General features: G+C 34.1%; 1 protein-coding gene across 5 annotated transcripts in view; it reads right to left on the bottom strand.

The window, feature by feature from the left end:
* Positions 1 to 20,042, bottom strand: part of LOC117333495 (serine/arginine repetitive matrix protein 2-like) — a 266,971-nt gene that overhangs the window by 103,232 nt on the left and 143,697 nt on the right. The gene's annotated exons all lie outside the window — the stretch shown is intronic.

Here is a 20,042-nt window from a genome sequence, read left to right as displayed (position 1 = left end):
TAGAGGACATTTCAGGCATATGAACAGGGCACCTAGGGCTTTGCTGGTGGATATAGACTTAGCAGAGTTAAGTAACTTTTAAAAGGTTGCGAGTAAAGACTATACACTTGATAGTTCACATTAATACCAGCCTACACGTGTGAAATGAACGTAAATATCTACACATTGAGTGGTGAAGATCCTCGAGTCTCCGTGTTAATCTCCACTAAATCCTACCAGCTAGCATGATACTCGTGTACAATGTAATTATAACCAACCAACAATCAGGCTATCATCAAACTGGATTAGTTGTTACACTTTAACAATTCACCAAGCAGTTTAATATATAACTATTTAACACCAAAATCACAATAATCTCACATTTTTTTAGCAACAATAACATGACAAGAAATGTTACACTTATTTCAGATCTTAAAAACAACTAACAATAAAGTGATTAGTATTCAAGATACACTAGTAATTAAGTTACAAACTATCTTAACAGCTACCTAAGTAACATTAATAAACTAACAGCTATTTTAAAATGAGGCTATATTTGATGTCATTATATTATCTAACATTACTGAAAAAAGGGAAATGTCAATTTCATTGATAGGCCATTGTAAATTAATTACTGGATTCTCATCCTTCCTTTCAAAATCAGGGGTTGAATAGAGGGAGGGGGGTGGGTGAATTTCAATTTTTATTTTCAAACAAAATTTCACGTTTACAGCATCAACAATTGTTTACAGCATCAACATCTGTTTACAGCATCAACAACTGTTTACAGCATCAACTGTTTACAGCATCAACAACTGTTTACAGCACCAACAACTGTTTACAGTATCAACAACTGTTTACAGCATCAACAACTGTTTACAGTATCAACAACTGTTTACAGCATCAACTGTTTACAGCATCAACAACTGTTTACAGCATCAACAACTGTTTACAGCATCAACAACTGTTTACAGCATCAACAACTGTTTACAGCATCAACAACTGTTTACAGCATCAACTGTTTACAGCATCAACAACTGTTTACAGCATCAACATCTGTTTACAGTATCAACAACTGTTTACAGCATCAACAACTGTTTTCAGCATCAACAACTGTTTACAGCATCAACAACTGTTTACAGTATCAACAACTGTTTACAGCATCAACAACTGTTTACAGCATCAACAACTGTTTAAAGCACCAACCAAAAAGAATAAAATGAGACATTTTGATATATACCTTGGAAGTTTTATTTTCATTAGAAATCATAAGTATTTCTCTTGTGACATGTCAATATATATTGCAAATACAGCACACAGACTTAGATATATAGTAAAATATGGAGAACGATAAAGACAATGTGGATTCCATTTTCCCCCAAGAAATAAAAAACATGGGGAGGAGCCAGAAAATTAGGGTGCATGCATTTAGGGTGCATGATGAGAATCTAGGAATTCATTTATAATGGCCATACTATATTTTCTATGGAACATTTTTGTATTTTGATATTCTGAGGGGCCTCTGTGACTGTTCTGTACTGTGTTGGATATCTATATCAAAGGGAGACTTATTAGCAGTCCACTGAGGGACATGCAAAGGACATGCATGAATGTGTTAATCTGTTGTCCCAGAGGGACACTAAAACAGTTAACATTTAATAACCGCACACACAAATATCTTCATCATTTTACAGCATCTCTGAAATAAATCATGTACATACACGTATGATAACAAAATTCATCAAAGATTCATATTTCAAGTGAGGATTTAGTCAGAAATTCAGAAGAAATGTTGAGCAAGTAATTCTGCATTATTTTTTGTATCATATTAATGAATTTCCCTTTGTAATGATTATAGAATGGTTGGAAGTCCAATGATCAGTGTACATTAAAGTCTAAACCCTCACCTTCACAACTAAACATATGTATAACATTTAAACAGCAATGCTTAATTACGGTCATGGCTTATGTTAAATACACTGAAAATGAAAGTAAGAGCAAAGTACACTGAAAATGAAGTATTAAGGGGTTGAGAACATGTGTCAGTAAGTACAGGCTTACCTGTAGGTAGTCCTAGACATCAGGCCAAATGTTAGTGTGAGGGATAGAAAATCTCATGCAATTATTTTCATGTGTCATAAAAAAACCCTGTACCACAATATCTGTTCCACATCAAAATACAGCAAGTAGTTCAGAACAATTCTAATTCAGCACAGAACATTCAAGACAACTTTTTTTCACAAATTGCTGAACAATTAAAGCACATAATAAAACTTTTTCTTCAGTTATTATAAGGAAACTATATACAACAATTAATTGTGATTATCCTTTCTTATGTCTCCCTGTTAACATGGATCTGATAGCCATCTAATTAGACAAAGATCAGTTCAACAAAAGACAACACCAGTGAGTATCATGTTCATTCCAACCCCTATCTTTACCACTTCTACATTCATTGCCACAAAAATGAAATGTAGAAATCTCCTTTGACAGACACTAATCAACTCCTCCCGCATATTCATTAAGTAAAGCCACACTCTGGTCACAACAATAATTGTGTTGTCTTCTCCCCCGCACTACAATAAAACAACATATCACAAATGCTATCAAGTATGGCTTGTCTCAGAGGAATACTATACAAAATGTCATCTGTATTTTTTGGCTGGAGATTCTGAGGTGACATTAGATTCAAGTGCACGAAACATTAACATTCAACACAAGGAGACTTTTACCAAAATTCACCACAATTTATTGTGGGTAATGTTTTTGTGACATTTAACAAATACTCACCGATACAAGCAAGTCCTATAACAACCAAGAGAGCCATAGTCTCATCAGGTATTAAGCAAGTACTCACAAAGTTAGTCACAATTAACAAGTACTCACAAAGTTAGTCACATTTAACAAGTACTCACAAAGTCAGTCACAATTAACAAGTACTCACAAAGTCAGTCACAATTAACAAGTACTCACAAAGTTAGTCACATTTAACAAGTACTCACAAAGTTAGTCACAATTAACAAGTACTCACAAAGTCAGTCACTTCTAACAGGTACTCACAAAGTTAGTCACATCTAACAAGTACTCACAATGTCAGTCACATTTAACAAGTACTCACAATGTCAGTCACATTTAACAAGTACTCACAAAGTTAGTCACATTTAACAAGTACTCACAAAGTCAGTCACTTCTAACAGGTACTCACAAAGTTAGTCACATCTAACAAGTACTCACAATGTCAGTCACATTTAACAAGTACTCACAATGTCAGTCACATTTAACAAGTACTCACAAAGTTAGTCACATTTAACAAGTACTCACAAAGTTAGTCACAATTAACAAGTACTCACAAAGTCAGTCACATCTAACAAGTACTCAAAAAGTTAGTCACATCTAACAAGTACTCACAAAGTTAGTCACATCTAACAAGTACTCACAATGTCAGTCACATTTAACAGGTACTCACAAAGTTAGTCACATCTAACAAGTACTCACAATGTCAGTCACATTTAACAGGTACTCACAAAGTTAGTCACATCTAACAAGTACTCACAAAGTCAGTCACATTTAACAAGTACTCACAAAGTTAGTCACATTTAAAAAGTACTCACAAAGTCAGTCACATCTAACAGGTACTCACAAAGTCAGTCACATTTAACAGGTACTCACAAAGTTAGTCACATCTAACAAGTACTCACAAAGTTAGTCACATTTAACAAGTACTCACAAAGTCAGTCACATTTAACAAGTACTCACAAAGTCAGTCACATTTAGCAAGTACTCACTAAGTTAGTCAGTCACATATTACAAGTACTCACTAAGTCAGTCACATTTAACAAGTACTCACAAAGTCAGTCACAATTAACAAGTACTCACAAAGTCAGTCACAATTAACAAGTACTCACAAAGTTAGTCACATTTAACAAGTACTCACAAAGTTAGTCACAATTAACAAGTACTCACAAAGTCAGTCACTTCTAACAGGTACTCACAAAGTTAGTCACATCTAACAAGTACTCACAATGTCAGTCACATTTAACAAGTACTCACAATGTCAGTCACATTTAACAAGTACTCACAAAGTTAGTCACATTTAACAAGTACTCACAAAGTTAGTCACAATTAACAAGTACTCACAAAGTCAGTCACATCTAACAAGTACTCAAAAAGTTAGTCACATCTAACAAGTACTCACAAAGTTAGTCACATCTAACAAGTACTCACAATGTCAGTCACATTTAACAGGTACTCACAAAGTTAGTCACATCTAACAAGTACTCACAATGTCAGTCACATTTAACAGGTACTCACAAAGTTAGTCACATCTAACAAGTACTCACAAAGTCAGTCACATTTAACAAGTACTCACAAAGTTAGTCACAATTAACAAGTACTCACAAAGTCAGTCACATCTAACAAGTACTCACAAAGTTAGTCACATCTAACAAGTACTCACAAAGTTAGTCACATCTAACAAGTACTCACAATGTCAGTCACATTTAACAGGTACTCACAAAGTTAGTCACATCTAACAAGTACTCACAATGTCAGTCACATTTAACAGGTACTCACAAAGTTAGTCACATCTAACAAGTACTCACAAAGTCAGTCACATTTAACAAGTACTCACAAAGTTAGTCACATTTAAAAAGTACTCACAAAGTCAGTCACATCTAACAGGTACTCACAAAGTCAGTCACATTTAACAGGTACTCACAAAGTTAGTCACATCTAACAAGTACTCACAAAGTTAGTCACATTTAACAAGTACTCACAAAGTCAGTCACATTTAACAAGTACTCACAAAGTCAGTCACATTTAGCAAGTACTCACTAAGTTAGTCAGTCACATATTACAAGTACTCACTAAGTCAGTCACATTTAACAAGTACTCACAAAGTTGGTCACAATTAACAAGTACTCACAAAGTCAGTCACATCTAACAAGTACTCACAAAGTTAGTCACATCTAACAAGTACTCACAAAGTTAGTCACATCTAACAAGTACTCACAATGTCAGTCACATTTAACAGGTACTCACAAAGTTAGTCACATCTAACAAGTACTCACAAAGTCAGTCACATTTAACAAGTACTCACAAAGTTAGTCACATTTAAAAAGTACTCACAAAGTCAGTCACATCTAACAAGTACTCACAAAGTCAGTCACATTTAACAAGTACTCACAAAGTTAGTCACATTTAAAAAGTACTCACAAAGTCAGTCACATCTAACAAGTACTCACAAAGTTAGTCACATTTAACAAGTACTCACAAAGTCAGTCACATTTAACAAGTACTCACAAAGTCAGTCACATTTAACAAGTACTCACAAAGTCAGTCACATTTAACAAGTACTCACAAAGTTAGTCACATCTAACAAGTACTCACAATGTCAGTCACATTTAACAAGTACTCACAAAGTTAGTCACATCTAACAAGTACTCACAAAGTCAGTCACATTTAACAAGTACTCACTAAGTTAGTCAGTCACATGTTACAAGTACTCACTAAGTTAGTCAGTCACATTTAACAAGTACTCACAAAGTTAGTCAGTCACATGTTACAAGTACTCACAAAGTGAGTCAGTCATATCTAATACATACTCACTAAGTAAATCAACCATATTTTTTTTAACAAGTACTCGCCAAGTGAGTCAACCATATTAAACAAGTGCTCACCAAGTGAGTCAGTCATATTAAATACATAATCATCAAGTGAGTCAACCATATTTAACAAGTACTCGCCAACTGTGAATCATTCATATTTAACAAGTACTTGCCAAGCGAGTCGGTCCCTTCAGTTTTCTTGTTTATTTTACCACTTTTTCACATGACTATAATTACAATATCATCTCTCCTTTTACTGTATATCAAGAAAAAATGAAAAACATGTTAAAAGTCAAATATCACTAATAGGAAAAATAAATGTTTTTTATGTCAGATCCTGGAATCAAGCCACAAGTGTCTTGAGTGGCTAGGTGTGTTTCTACTATATGCTACAAAGCATGTACCTGGCCATACTTCATCAATGTCATTTTAGGAAAAAAATCTCTGATGCAGGTGTTTTATCATCCAGCTGAGTCTCAAAATTGATTATGGAAAATTAAAGATAAAGATGAGCCTACATATGAGTTTGTGACAAACTCATCCTGTAGTCCTTAAGCAACAGAGAAAACAAGATGGACCATGTTGATTGGGAAAATTTGAAGAGATGATGTTTTCTCTTTATTGGCCTCACATGTCTTTGTCCCCAAAGGAAGGAGTCACCACCGTCCAAATTACAGACCATCGTGTCCCTTTGGCCCAATTGTGTTTTATAGACCAGCTTTAATAAGAATTGATTCAGCCATTTTAGGATACCAGGTCAGTGCTGTTTTCATGTAACAGTTGATTGACGACAGACAATGTGCCATAACAATGAGCTGAACAAAGTGGGAAAACAAATGTTACTCTTCCATCACAGTAGTAAATTAACCAACAGGAAAACACTTGCCCCACCTACATGTGTGACCTAAATGATCAGAGGTTATGCCAATATGACAGAAGGTGTTAGATTTCCTGAAGCTGTGACGTACAGGTAGATTTATGTGTACATGTCCCCAAGGGCTGTCATAACTATGCTCTCATTCCAAGAGGCTGAGTGAGAGCATGTGTAGCTACAGACACGATCAATGTGACAATCCAGGCCACAAAAGAAGCCATGTCACCTTCACTCCCGTAAAAACACTTGACTGCAGTCGACACCTGATTTACGATGACTGAAATGGAGTTACGGGCATCCCTACCCCTCGGGGATCCCCTCCTGATCGATGCCACAGTCAGCGTTGGTGTGTTAAATTAACCAGAAGAACACAATTTAGTTTGCCATATTCAAAGGCTTTAGTGTATGCTGTTTTGAGTTGTGTTATCAAAGTCTCTACTATTCATTATAATGGACATCACTAAGAGTTTAGTTTTTACTTAAGTCTACTAGTTATTATGATATACATCACAAAGAGTTTAGTTGTGTTACTCAAGTCTCTATCATTAATTATAAAAGACATCACTAAGAGTTATGCGCCCTTGACTCTGTGTTATTGACATATGATTGCACTCACTGACCCTGACACTACATTTTGTTAGATAACATGACATGTACAGATAACATAGGGAACATGTACAGATAACATAGGGAACATGTACAGATAACATAGGGAACATGTACAGATAACACAGGGAACATGTACAGATAACACAGGGAACATGTACAGATAACACAGGGAACATGTACAGATAACATAGGGAACATGTACAGATAACACAGGGAACATGTACAGATAACATAGGGAACATGTACAGATAACATGGGGAACATGTACAGATAACATAGGGAACATGTATAGATAACACAGGGAACATGTACAGATAACATAGGGAACATGTATAGATAACACAGGGAACATGTACAGATAACATATGGAACATGTACAGATAACATCGGTAACATGTACAGATAACACAGGGAACATGTACAGATAACATATGGAACATGTACAGATAACACAGGGAACATGTACAGATAACATAGGGAACATGTACAGATAACATGGGGAACATGTACAGATAACACAGGGAACATGTACAGATAACACAGGGAACATCACAGATAACACAGGGAACATGTACAGATAACACAGGGAACATGTACAGATAACACAGGGAACATGTACAGATAACATAGGGAACATGTACAGATAACACAGGGAACATGTACAGATAACACAGGGAACATGTAGAGATAACACAGGGAACATCACAGATAACACAGGGAACATCACAGATAACACAGGGAACATGTACAGATAACACAAGGAACATGTACAGATAACACAGGGAACATGTACAGATAACAGAGGGAACATGACATGTACAGTGACATTCTTGGAACAAAATATGAGATTGATATTGATAAAAAAACACACCCATAAATTGTTGCCTTTTATTTTGTATTTTATTAGAAATATTGATGATTTTTAAATCTATTCATGAAGTGATTATAATGTACAACATTTATACAAGCACACCAAAGGCTATAAAGTGAAGCTCCCTGCAGTATTTAACATAAATGTGCATCATCAACTCATTTTAATGAAAAAAAATCATGTATCTTTAGATTTCCCAAAGGAAATTACAATTGTTTTACCTAGATTGTTGAGATAGAATCATGTCACCGTGTTGAATCAACAAATACCGTACTTTGTAACTTTAAAACAGCTAAGATACCATACTTTGTAACTGTAAAGTAGCTAAGATACCGTACTTTGTAACTTTAAAACAGCTAAGATACCATACTTTGTAACTTTAAAACAGCTAAGATACCATACTTTGTAACTTTAAAACAGCTAAGATACCATACTTTGTAACTTTAAAGTAGCTAAGATACCATACTTTGTAACTTTAAAACAGCTAAGATACCATACTTTGTAACTTTAAAGTAGCTAAGATACCATACTTTGTAACTTTAAAACAGCTAAGATACCGTACTTTGTAACTTTAAAGCAGCTAAGATACCATACTTTGTAACTGTAAAACAGCTAAGATACCATACTTTGTAACTTTAAAACAGCTAAGATACCATACTTTGTAACTGTAAAGTAGCTAAGATACCATACTTTGTAACTGTAAAGTAGCTAAGATACCGTACTTTGTAACTTTAAAGCAGCTAAGATACCGTACTTTGTAACTGTAAAGTAGCTAAGATACCATACTTTGTAACTTTAAAGCAGCTAAGATACCATACTTTGTAACTGTAAAGCAGCTAAGATACCGTACTTTGTAACTTTAAAACAGCTAAGATACCGTACTTTGTAACTGTAAAGTAGCTAAGATACCATACTTTGTAACTGTAAAGTAGCTAAGATACCGTACTTTGTAACTTTAAAACAGCTAAGATACCATACTTTGTAACTGTAAAACAGCTAAGATACCATACTTTGTAACTTTAAAACAGCTAAGATACCGTACTTTATAACTTTAAAACAGCTAAGATACCATACTTTGTAACTTTAAAACAGCTAAGATACCGTACTTTGTAACTTTAAAGTAGCTAAGATACCATACTTTGTAACTGTAAAACAGCTAAGATACCGTACTTTGTAACTGTAAAGTAGCTAAGATACCATACTTTGTAACTGTAAAACAGCTAAGATACCGTACTTTGTAACTGTAAAGTAGCTAAGATACCGTACTTTGTAACTGTAAAGTAGCTAAGATACCATACTTTGTAACTTTAAAACAGCTAAGATACCATACTTTGTAACTGTAAAGTAGCTAAGATACCATACTTTGTAACTGTAAAACAGCTAAGATACCGTACTTTGTAACTGTAAAGTAGCTAAGATACCGTACTTTGTAACTGTAAAGTAGCTAAGATACCATACTTTGTAACTTTAAAGCAGCTAAGATACCGTACTTTGTAACTGTAAAGTAGCTAAGATACCGTACTTTGTAACTTTAAAGCAGCTAAGATACCGTACTTTGTAACTTTAAAGCAGCTAAGATACCATACTTTGTAACTTTAAAACAGCTAAGATACCGTACTTTGTAACTGTAAAGTAGCTAAGATACCGTACTTTGTAACTGTAAAGTAGCTAAGATACCGTACTTTGTAACTTTAAAGCAGCTAAGATACCGTACTTTGTAACTTTAAAACAGCTAAGATACCATACTTTGTAACTGTAAAGTAGCTAAGATACCGTACTTTGTAACTGTAAAGCAGCTAAGATACCATACTTTGTAACTGTAAAGTAGCTAAGATACCGTACTTTGTAACTTTAAAGCAGCTAAGATACCATACTTTGTAACTGTAAAACAGCTAAGATACCGTACTTTGTAACTGTAAAGTAGCTAAGATACCGTACTTTGTAACTTTAAAGTAGCTAAGATACCATACTTTGTAACTTTAAAACAGCTAAGATACCGTACTTTGTAACTTTAAAGTAGCTAAGATACCATACTTTGTAACTTTAAAGCAGCTAAGATACCGTACTTTGTAACTGTAAAGCAGCTAAGATACCATACTTTGTAACTGTAAAACAGCTAAGATACCGTACTTTGTAACTTTAAAGAAGCTAAGATACCATACTTTGTAACTTTAAAGAAGCTAAGATACCATACTTTGTAACTTTAAAGTAGCTAAGATACCGTACTTTGTAACTGTAAAGCAGCTAAGATACCATACTTTGTAACTGTAAAGCAGCTAAGATACCGTACTTTGTAACTGTAAAGTAGCTAAGATACCGTACTTTGTAACTTTAAAACAGCTAAGATACCTTACTTTGTAACTGTAAAGTAGCTAAGATACCATACTTTGTAACTGTAAAACAGCTAAGATACCGTACTTTGTAACTGTAAAGCAGCTAAGATACCGTACTTTGTAACTGTAAAGCAGCTAAGATACCGTACTTTGTAACTGTAAAACAGCTAAGATACCATACTTTGTAACTTTAAAACAGCTAAGATACCATACTTTGTAACTTTAAAACAGCTAAGATACCATACTTTGTAACTTTAAAGCAGCTAAGATACCATACTTTGTAACTTTAAAGCAGCTAAGATACCATACTTTGTAACTGTAAAGTAGCTAAGATACCGTACTTTGTAACTGTAAAACAGCTAAGATACCGTACTTTGTAACTTTAAAGTAGCTAAGATACCGTACTTTGTAACTTTAAAACAGCTAAGATACCATACTTTGTAACTTTAAAGCAGCTAAGATACCATACTTTGTAACTTTAAAACAGCTAAGATACCATACTTTGTAACTGTAAAACAGCTAAGATACCGTACTTTGTAACTGTAAAACAGCTAAGATACCGTACTTTGTAACTTTAAAGCAGCTAAGATACCGTACTTTGTAACTGTAAAGCAGCTAAGATACCGTACTTTGTAACTGTAAAGTAGCTAAGATACCGTACTTTGTAACTTTAAAGTAGCTAAGATACCATACTTAGTAACTGTAAAGCAGCTAAGATACCATACTTTGTAACTGTAAAACAGCTAAGATACCATACTTTGTAACTGTAAAGCAGCTAAGATACCATACTTTGTAACTGTAAAGTAGCTAAGATACCATACTTTGTAACTGTAAAACAGCTAAGATACCGTACTTTGTAACTTTAAAGTAGCTAAGATACCATACTTTGTAACTGTAAAGTAGCTAAGATACCTTACTTTGTAACTGTAAAGTAGCTAAGATACCATACTTTGTAACTGTAAAACAGCTAAGATACCGTACTTTGTAACTGTAAAGCAGCTAAGATACCATACTTTGTAACTGTAAAGTAGCTAAGATACCTTACTTTGTAACTGTAAAGTAGCTAAGATACCATACTTTGTAACTGTAAAGTAGCTAAGATACCATACTTTGTAACTGTAAAACAGCTAAGATACCATACTTTGTAACTGTAAAACAGCTAAGATACCGTACTTTGTAACTGTAAAGCAGCTAAGATACCATACTTTGTAACTGTAAAACAGCTAAGATACCATACTTTGTAACTGTAAAGCAGCTAAGATACCATACTTTGTAACTGTAAAACAGCTAAGATACCATACTTTGTAACTGTAAAGCAGCTAAGATACCATACTTTGTAACTGTAAAACAGCTAAGATACCATACTTAGTAACTGTAAAGCAGCTAAGATACCATACTTTGTAACTGTAAAACAGCTAAGATACCATACTTAGTAACTGTAAAGCAGCTAAGATACCATACTTTGTAACTTTAAAGTAGCTAAGATACCGTACTTTGTAACTTTAAAGTAGCTAAGATATCGTACTTTGTAACTTTAAAGTAGCTAAGATACCGTACTTTGTAACTGTAAAGTAGCTAAGATACCGTACTTTGTAACTGTAAAGTAGCTAAGATACCGTACTTTGTAACTGTAAAGTAGCTAAGATACCATACTTAGTAACTTTAAAACAGCTAAGATACCATACTTAGTAACTGTAAAGTAGCTAAGATACCATACTTAGTAACTGTAAAGTAGCTAAGATACCGTACTTTGTAACTGTAAAACAGCTAAGATACCGTACTTTGTAACTGTAAAGTAGCTAAGATACCATACTTAGTAACTTTAAAACAGCTAAGATACCATACTTAGTAACTGTAAAGCAGCTAAGATACCATACTTAGTAACTGTAAAGCAGCTAAGATACCGTACTTTGTAACTGTAAAGTAGCTAAGATACCATACTTTGTAACTGTAAAACAGCTAAGATACCATACTTAGTAACTTTAAAACAGCTAAGATACCGTACTTTGTAACTGTAAAGTAGCTAAGATACCGTACTTTGTAACTGTAAAGCAGCTAAGATACCATACTTTGTAACTTTAAAACAGCTAAGATACCGTACTTTGTAACTGTAAAACAGCTAAGATACCATACTTTGTAACTTTAAAGCAGCTAAGATACCATACTTTGTAACTTTAAAGCAGCTAAGATACCATACTTTGTAACTTTAAAGCAGCTAAGATACCGTACTTTGTAACTTTAAAACAGCTAAGATACCATACTTTGTAACTGTAAAGCAGCTAAGATACCATACTTTGTAACTGTAAAGTATCTAAGATACCGTACTTTGTAACTGTAAAGTATCTAAGATACCGTACTTTGTAACTGTAAAACAGCTAAGATACCGTACTTTGTAACTGTAAAGTAGCTAAGATACCATACTTCGTAGCTTTGAAGTAGCTAAGATACCGTACTTTGTAGCTTTGAAGTAGCTAAGATACCGTACTTTGTAACTTTAAAGTAGCTAAGATACCATACTTTGTAACTGTAAAACAGCTAAGATACCGTACTTTGTAACTTTAAAGCAGCTAAGATACCATACTTTGTAACTTTAAAGTAGCTAAGATACCGTACTTTGTAGCTTTGAAGTAGCTAAGATACCGTACTTTGTAACTTTAAAGCAGCTAAGATACCGTACTTTGTAACTTTAAAACAGCTAAGATACCGTACTTTGTAACTGTAAAGTAGCTAAGATACCGTACTTTGTAACTGTAAAGTAGCTAAGATACCGTACTTTGTAACTGTAAAGTAGCTAAGATACCATACTTTGTAGCTTTGAAGTAGCTAAGATACCGTACTTTGTAGCTTTGAAGTAGCTAAGATACCATACTTTGTAACTGTAAAACAGCTAAGATACCGTACTTTGTAACTTTAAAGCAGCTAAGATACCATACTTTGTAACTTTAAAGTAGCTAAGATACCGTACTTTGTAGCTTTGAAGTAGCTAAGATACCGTACTTTGTAACTTTGAAGTAGCTAAGATACCGTACTTTGTAACTTTAAAGCAGCTAAGATACCGTACTTTGTAACTTTAAAACAGCTAAGATACCGTACTTTGTAACTGTAAAGTAGCTAAGATACCGTACTTTGTAACTGTAAAGTAGCTAAGATACCGTACTTTGTAACTGTAAAGCAGCTAAGATACCATACTTTGTAACTTTAAAACAGCTAAGATACCGTACTTTGTAACTTTAAAACAGCTAAGATACCGTACTTTGTAACTTTAAAACAGCTAAGATACCTTACTTTGTAACTGTAAAGTAGCTAAGATACCATACTTTGTAACTTTAAAGTAGCTAAGATACCGTACTTTGTAACTGTAAAGTAGCTAAGATACCATACTTTGTAACTGTAAAACAGCTAAGATACCGTACTTTGTAACTGTAAAACAGCTAAGATACCGTACTTTGTAACTGTAAAACAGCTAAGATACCATACTTTGTAACTGTAAAACAGCTAAGATACCATACTTTGTAACTTTAAAACAGCTAAGATACCGTACTTTGTAACTGTAAAACAGCTAAGATACCGTACTTTGTAACTTTAAAGTAGCTAAGATACCGTACTTTGTAACTGTAAAACAGCTAAGATACCGTACTTTGTAACTGTAAAGCAGCTAAGATACCATACTTTGTAACTGTAAAACAGCTAAGATACCGTACTTTGTAACTTTAAAACAGCTAAGATACCATACTTTGTAACTGTAAAACAGCTAAGATACCATACTTTGTAACTGTAAAACAGCTAAGATACCGTACTTTGTAACTGTAAAACAGCTAAGATACCGTACTTTGTAACTGTAAAACAGCTAAGATACCGTACTTTGTAACTGTAAAACAGCTAAGATACCGTACTTTGTAACTGTAAAACAGCTAAGATACCATACTTTGTAACTGTAAAACAGCTAAGATACCATACTTTGTAACTTTAAAGTAGCTAAGATACCGTACTTTGTAACTGTAAAACAGCTAAGATACCATACTTTGTAACTGTAAAACAGCTAAGATACCATACTTTGTAACTTTAAAGTAGCTAAGATACCGTACTTTGTAACTTTAAAGCAGCTAAGATACCGTACTTTGTAACTTTAAAACAGCTAAGATACCATACTTTGTAACTTTAAAATGGCTAAGATACCATACTTTGTAACTGTAAAGTAGCTAAGATACCGTACTTTGTAACTGTAAAGCAGCTAAGATACCATACTTTGTAACTTTAAAATGGCTAAGATACCATACTTTGTAACTGTAAAGTAGCTAAGATACCGTACTTTGTAACTGTAAAGTAGCTAAGATACCATACTTTGTAACTTTAAAACAGCTAAGATACCATACTTTGTAACTTTAAAACAGCTAAGATACCATACTTTGTAACTGTAAAGCAGCTAAGATACCATACTTTGTAACTGTAAAACAGCTAAGATACCGTACTTTGTAACTTTAAAACAGCTAAGATACCATACTTTGTAACTTTAAAACAGCTAAGATACCATACTTTGTAACTTTAAAACAGCTAAGATACCATACTTTGTAACTTTAAAACAGCTAAGATACCATACTTTGTAACTGTAAAGCAGCTAAGATACCATACTTTGTAACTGTAAAGTAGCTAAGATACCGTACTTTGTAACTTTAAAACAGCTAAGATACCATACTTTGTAACTTTAAAACAGCTAAGATACCGTACTTTGTAACTGTAAAACAGCTAAGATACCGTACTTTGTAACTGTAAAGTAGCTAAGATACCATACTTTGTAACTGTAAAACAGCTAAGATACCGTACTTTGTAACTGTAAAGCAGCTAAGATACCATACTTTGTAACTGTAAAACAGCTAAGATACCATACTTTGTAACTTTAAAACAGCTAAGATACCATACTTTGTAACTGTAAAACAGCTAAGATACCATACTTTGTAACTTTAAAGTAGCTAAGATACCGTACTTTGTAACTGTAAAGCAGCTAAGATACCATACTTTGTAACTGTAAAACAGCTAAGATACCGTACTTTGTAACTGTAAAGTAGCTAAGATACCATACTTTGTAACTTTAAAACAGCTAAGATACCATACTTTGTAACTTTAAAACAGCTAAGATACCATACTTTGTAACTTTAAAACAGCTAAGATACCATACTTTGTAACTTTAAAACAGCTAAGATACCATACTTTGTAACTGTAAAACAGCTAAGATACCATACTTTGTAACTTTAAAACAGCTAAGATACCATACTTTGTAACTTTAAAACAGCTAAGATACCATACTTTGTAACTGTAAAGCAGCTAAGATACCATACTTTGTAACTGTAAAGTAGCTAAGATACCGTACTTTGTAACTGTAAAACAGCTAAGATACCATACTTTGTAACTTTAAAACAGCTAAGATACCATACTTTGTAACTTTAAAACAGCTAAGATACCGTACTTTGTAACTGTAAAGTAGCTAAGATACCATACTTTGTAACTGTAAAACAGCTAAGATACCATACTTTGTAACTTTAAAGTAGCTAAGATACCGTACTTTGTAACTGTAAAGTAGCTAAGATACCATACTTTGTAACTTTAAAGTAGCTAAGATACCATACTTTGTAACTGTAAAACAGCTAAGATACCGTACTTTGTAACTGTAAAGTAGCTAAGATACCATACTTTGTAACTTTAAAACAGCTAAGATACCATACTTTGTAACTTTAAAACAGCTAAGATACCATACTTTGTAACTGTAAAGCAGCTAAGATACCATACTTTGTAACTGTAAAGTAGCTAAGATACCGTACTTTGTAACTTTAAAACAGCTAAGATACCATACTTTGTAACTTTAAAACAGCTAAGATACCGTACTTTGTAACTGTAAAGTAGCTAAGATACCATACTTTGTAACTTTAAAACAGCTAAGATACCATACTTTGTAACTTTAAAACAGCTAACATAAACATAAGACTTTGAAATGCTGTGAAAGGTAAGAGTTTAGAGTTTCGTATAAATCTGTAGATTTAATGCTGAGATGAAATGGTATCAGTGCAGCAAGTCAAAGACAGCAAAACTCTTGGAACTGCTGAATTACAGATTATGACATATTTAAAAAGCTCACTATCAAACAAACAAATATTTGGAAGAAAAGGCCATATTCATATATGAAGGCAGAAAGGCCTTTCGGTAAATCTTGAAGTCTTGTTGTATACTGTATACTATTTTTCGGCAACTTGAATCCAGTAAAAATTAGAACAATAAAAATGCCTTTTAAAACCTTAATGAAAAAACTCCAATGATCATGAATAATATTGAACATACCTTGTACTGACACTTTGTATAGACACACAGATACCTTGTACAGAAGGTTTGAAGAGACACAGATACCTTGTACAGAAGCTTTGTATAAACAGATACCTTGTACAGAAGCTTTGTATAAACAGATACCTTGTACAGAAGCTTTGTATAGACACACAGATATCTTGTACAGAAGGTTTGTATAGACATACACAGATACCTTGTACAGAAGGTTTGTATAGACATACACAGATACCTTGTACAGAAGCTTTGTATAGACACACAGATATCTTGTACAGAAGGCTTGTATAAACAGATACCTTGTACAGAAGGTTTGAAGAGACACAGATACCTTGTACAGAAGCTTTGTATAAACAGATACCTTGTACAGAAGCTTTGTATAAACAGATACCTTGTACAGAAGCTTTGTATAGACACACAGATATCTTGTACAGAAGGTTTGTATAGACATACACAGATACCTTGTACAGAAGGTTTGTATAGACATACACAGATACCTTGTACAGAAGCTTTGTATAGACACACAGATATCTTGTACAGAAGGCTTGTATAAACAGATACCTTGTACAGAAGGTTTGAAGAGACACAGATACCTTGTACAGAAGCTTTGTATAAACAGATACCTTGTACAGAAGCTTTGTATAGACACACAGATATCTTGTACAGAAGGCTTGTATAGACACACAGATACCTTGTACAGAAGCTTTGTATAAACAGATACCTTGTACAGAAGGTTTGTATAGACACGCACAGATACCTTGTACAGAAGGTTTGTATAGACACACACAGATACCTTGTACAGAAGGTTTGTATAGACATAGATACCTTGTACAGAAGGTTTGTATAGACACACAGATACCTTGTACAGAAGCTTTGTATAAACAGATACCTTGTACAGAAGGTTTGTATAGACACACATATATCTTGTACAGAAGGTTTGTATAGACACACAGATACCTTGTACAGAAGGTTTGTATAAACAGATACCTTGTACAGAAGGTTTGTATAGACATACACAGATACCTTGTACAGAAGGTTTGTATAGACACACAGATACCTTGTACAGAAGGTTTGCATAGACAGTCACACACACAGATACCTTGTACAGAAACTTTGTATAGACACACAGATACCTTGTACAGAAGCTTTGTATAGACACACAGATACCTTGTACAGAAACTTTGTATAGACACGCACAGATACCTTGTACAGAAGCTTTGTATAGAAACACAGATACCTTGTACAGAAGCTTTGTATAAACAGATACCTTGTACAGAAGCTTTGTATAAACAGACACCTTGTACAGAAGGTTTGTATAGACACACACAGATACCTTGTACAGAAGCTTTGTATAGAGTCACACACACAGATACCTTGTGCAGAAGCTTTGTATAAACAGATACCTTGTACAGAAGGTTTGTATAGACACACAGATACCTTGTACAGAAGCTTTGTATAGACACGCACAGATACCTTGTACAGAAGCTTTGTATAGACACACAGATACCTTGTACAGAAGCTTTGTATAAACAGATACCTTGTACAGAAGCTTTGTATAAACAGACACCTTGTACAGAAGGTTTGTATAGACACACACAGATACCTTGTACAGAAGCTTTGTATAGAGTCACACACACAGATACCTTGTACAGAAGCTTTGTATAAACAGATACCTTGTACAGAAACTTTGTATAGACACACATATACCTTGTACAGAAACTTTGTATAGACACATATATATACCTTGTACAGAAGGTTTGTATAAACACAAACAGATACCTTGTACAGAAACTTTGTATAGACACACACAGATACCTTGTACAGAAGGTTTGTATAAACACAAACAGATACCTTGTACAGAAGGTTTGTATAGAAACACACAGATAAAGTGATTATTTATACTGCTACAGTAAGTAGGAGGTATAATAAATGTTTTAATTTCAGTCTCATCGAGTTTCTTTCTGTAATGGTGTGTCTCTGAAGAGTTATACAGTATGGCCTTAGGACTCAATCAAAATCCTTGTTATCGACAAAACATTTCATCAGCTAGAATTTTACATACCATTGCATGCTTTATGGGTTCAGGATAAGAAAAGGGATTATCTATTTTGTTTTCAATTCCATTGCTATTCTGATTGCCTGTAAATGGATTTCACTGCAGCACTGCATGCTTATACTAACAAGTTTATTACCAGACATGTATCGCGCATTTCCTTTCAATTACGATGCAATATAATACATTGAATGTTAAATCTGACGTAACTGTTTAAAACAAAGTAAAGGAAATATTCAGGTATTACAGATTTTATATTACCATGTGAGTGATCCTAATAATGTAGAACCATCGGAACAATTCATTAAAATTGTAAATGTGCTACTCAATAGAATTGCCTGTTATGTTCCTATAAGCCACCCTGGTGTCACCATATCTATCGTAAAGGTTTAGTCGGAGTGTTTAGAACACACTACGAAGTTTCTCTCAGAAGAAATTATTTCTAGTATCTGATTTCAATCACATTATTGTTCTACCATTATTCCCTGAAGCAAAAACCTACAAATTGCGTGTGAGCAGATCGACTGTTTATATGGACTTATAGCTGTTCCCATCCGTACTTGTTCCATTTAATATAAGTCAGGAGGTAATGTCCAAATATGTTTGATTCCCTGTAGTGATGTAATTTAATGTCCTTGTTTGGTTTGTTTCAAACACTATCACATAGAAAGGTTGCAGTGTATGTCATGATATTTGGTTTCAATCATTTATAAAGTCACGTTTCCTTGATATTGAGACAGACAATTGTCGTGAAGTGCATGCATCCTCACTGTACAATCGACTGGGTCCAGCTGGACTAAACGACTCGGTTTAGACCTGTGTATATGATAGATAGGCAAAGATGCCTGCTAACCAGCTCTGTAGACAATACTTAATTCGGTACATGCATGTCTCAATTCCTCTCAAAGTGTGACAGATCTGTTTCTATAACAAGTCTGGCAGACAGCTTTATGATTCACTTCCTGTATAAGCTTGGGTGACATGTTCAAGTACTGATCTGCATGTCCGAACCCATCCCAACAAATGTCATCACCAACACTATCAGTCCGAACCCATTCCAACAAATGTCATCACCAACACTATCAGTCCGAACCCTCCCCAACAAATGTCATCACCAACACTATCAGTCCGAACCCATTCCAACAAATGTCATCACCAACACTATCATACAGACTTGTCTACAATCCTGTATGTCCGAACCCATCCCAACAAATGTCATCACCAACACTATCAGTCCGAACCCATCCCAACAAATGTCATCACCAACACTATCAGTCCGAACCCATTCCAACAAATGTCATCACCAACACTATCAGTCCGAACCCATCCCAACAAATGTCATCACCAACACTATCAGTCCGAACCCTCCCCAACAAATGTCATCACCAACACT

This window comes from Pecten maximus, chromosome 8 (assembly GCF_902652985.1).
Source record: "Pecten maximus chromosome 8, xPecMax1.1, whole genome shotgun sequence".
Lineage (NCBI taxonomy): Eukaryota > Metazoa > Mollusca > Bivalvia > Pectinida > Pectinidae > Pecten > Pecten maximus.
The sequence above is the reverse complement of the archived record's forward strand: the minus strand, read 5'-3'. Positions and strand labels throughout refer to the sequence as shown.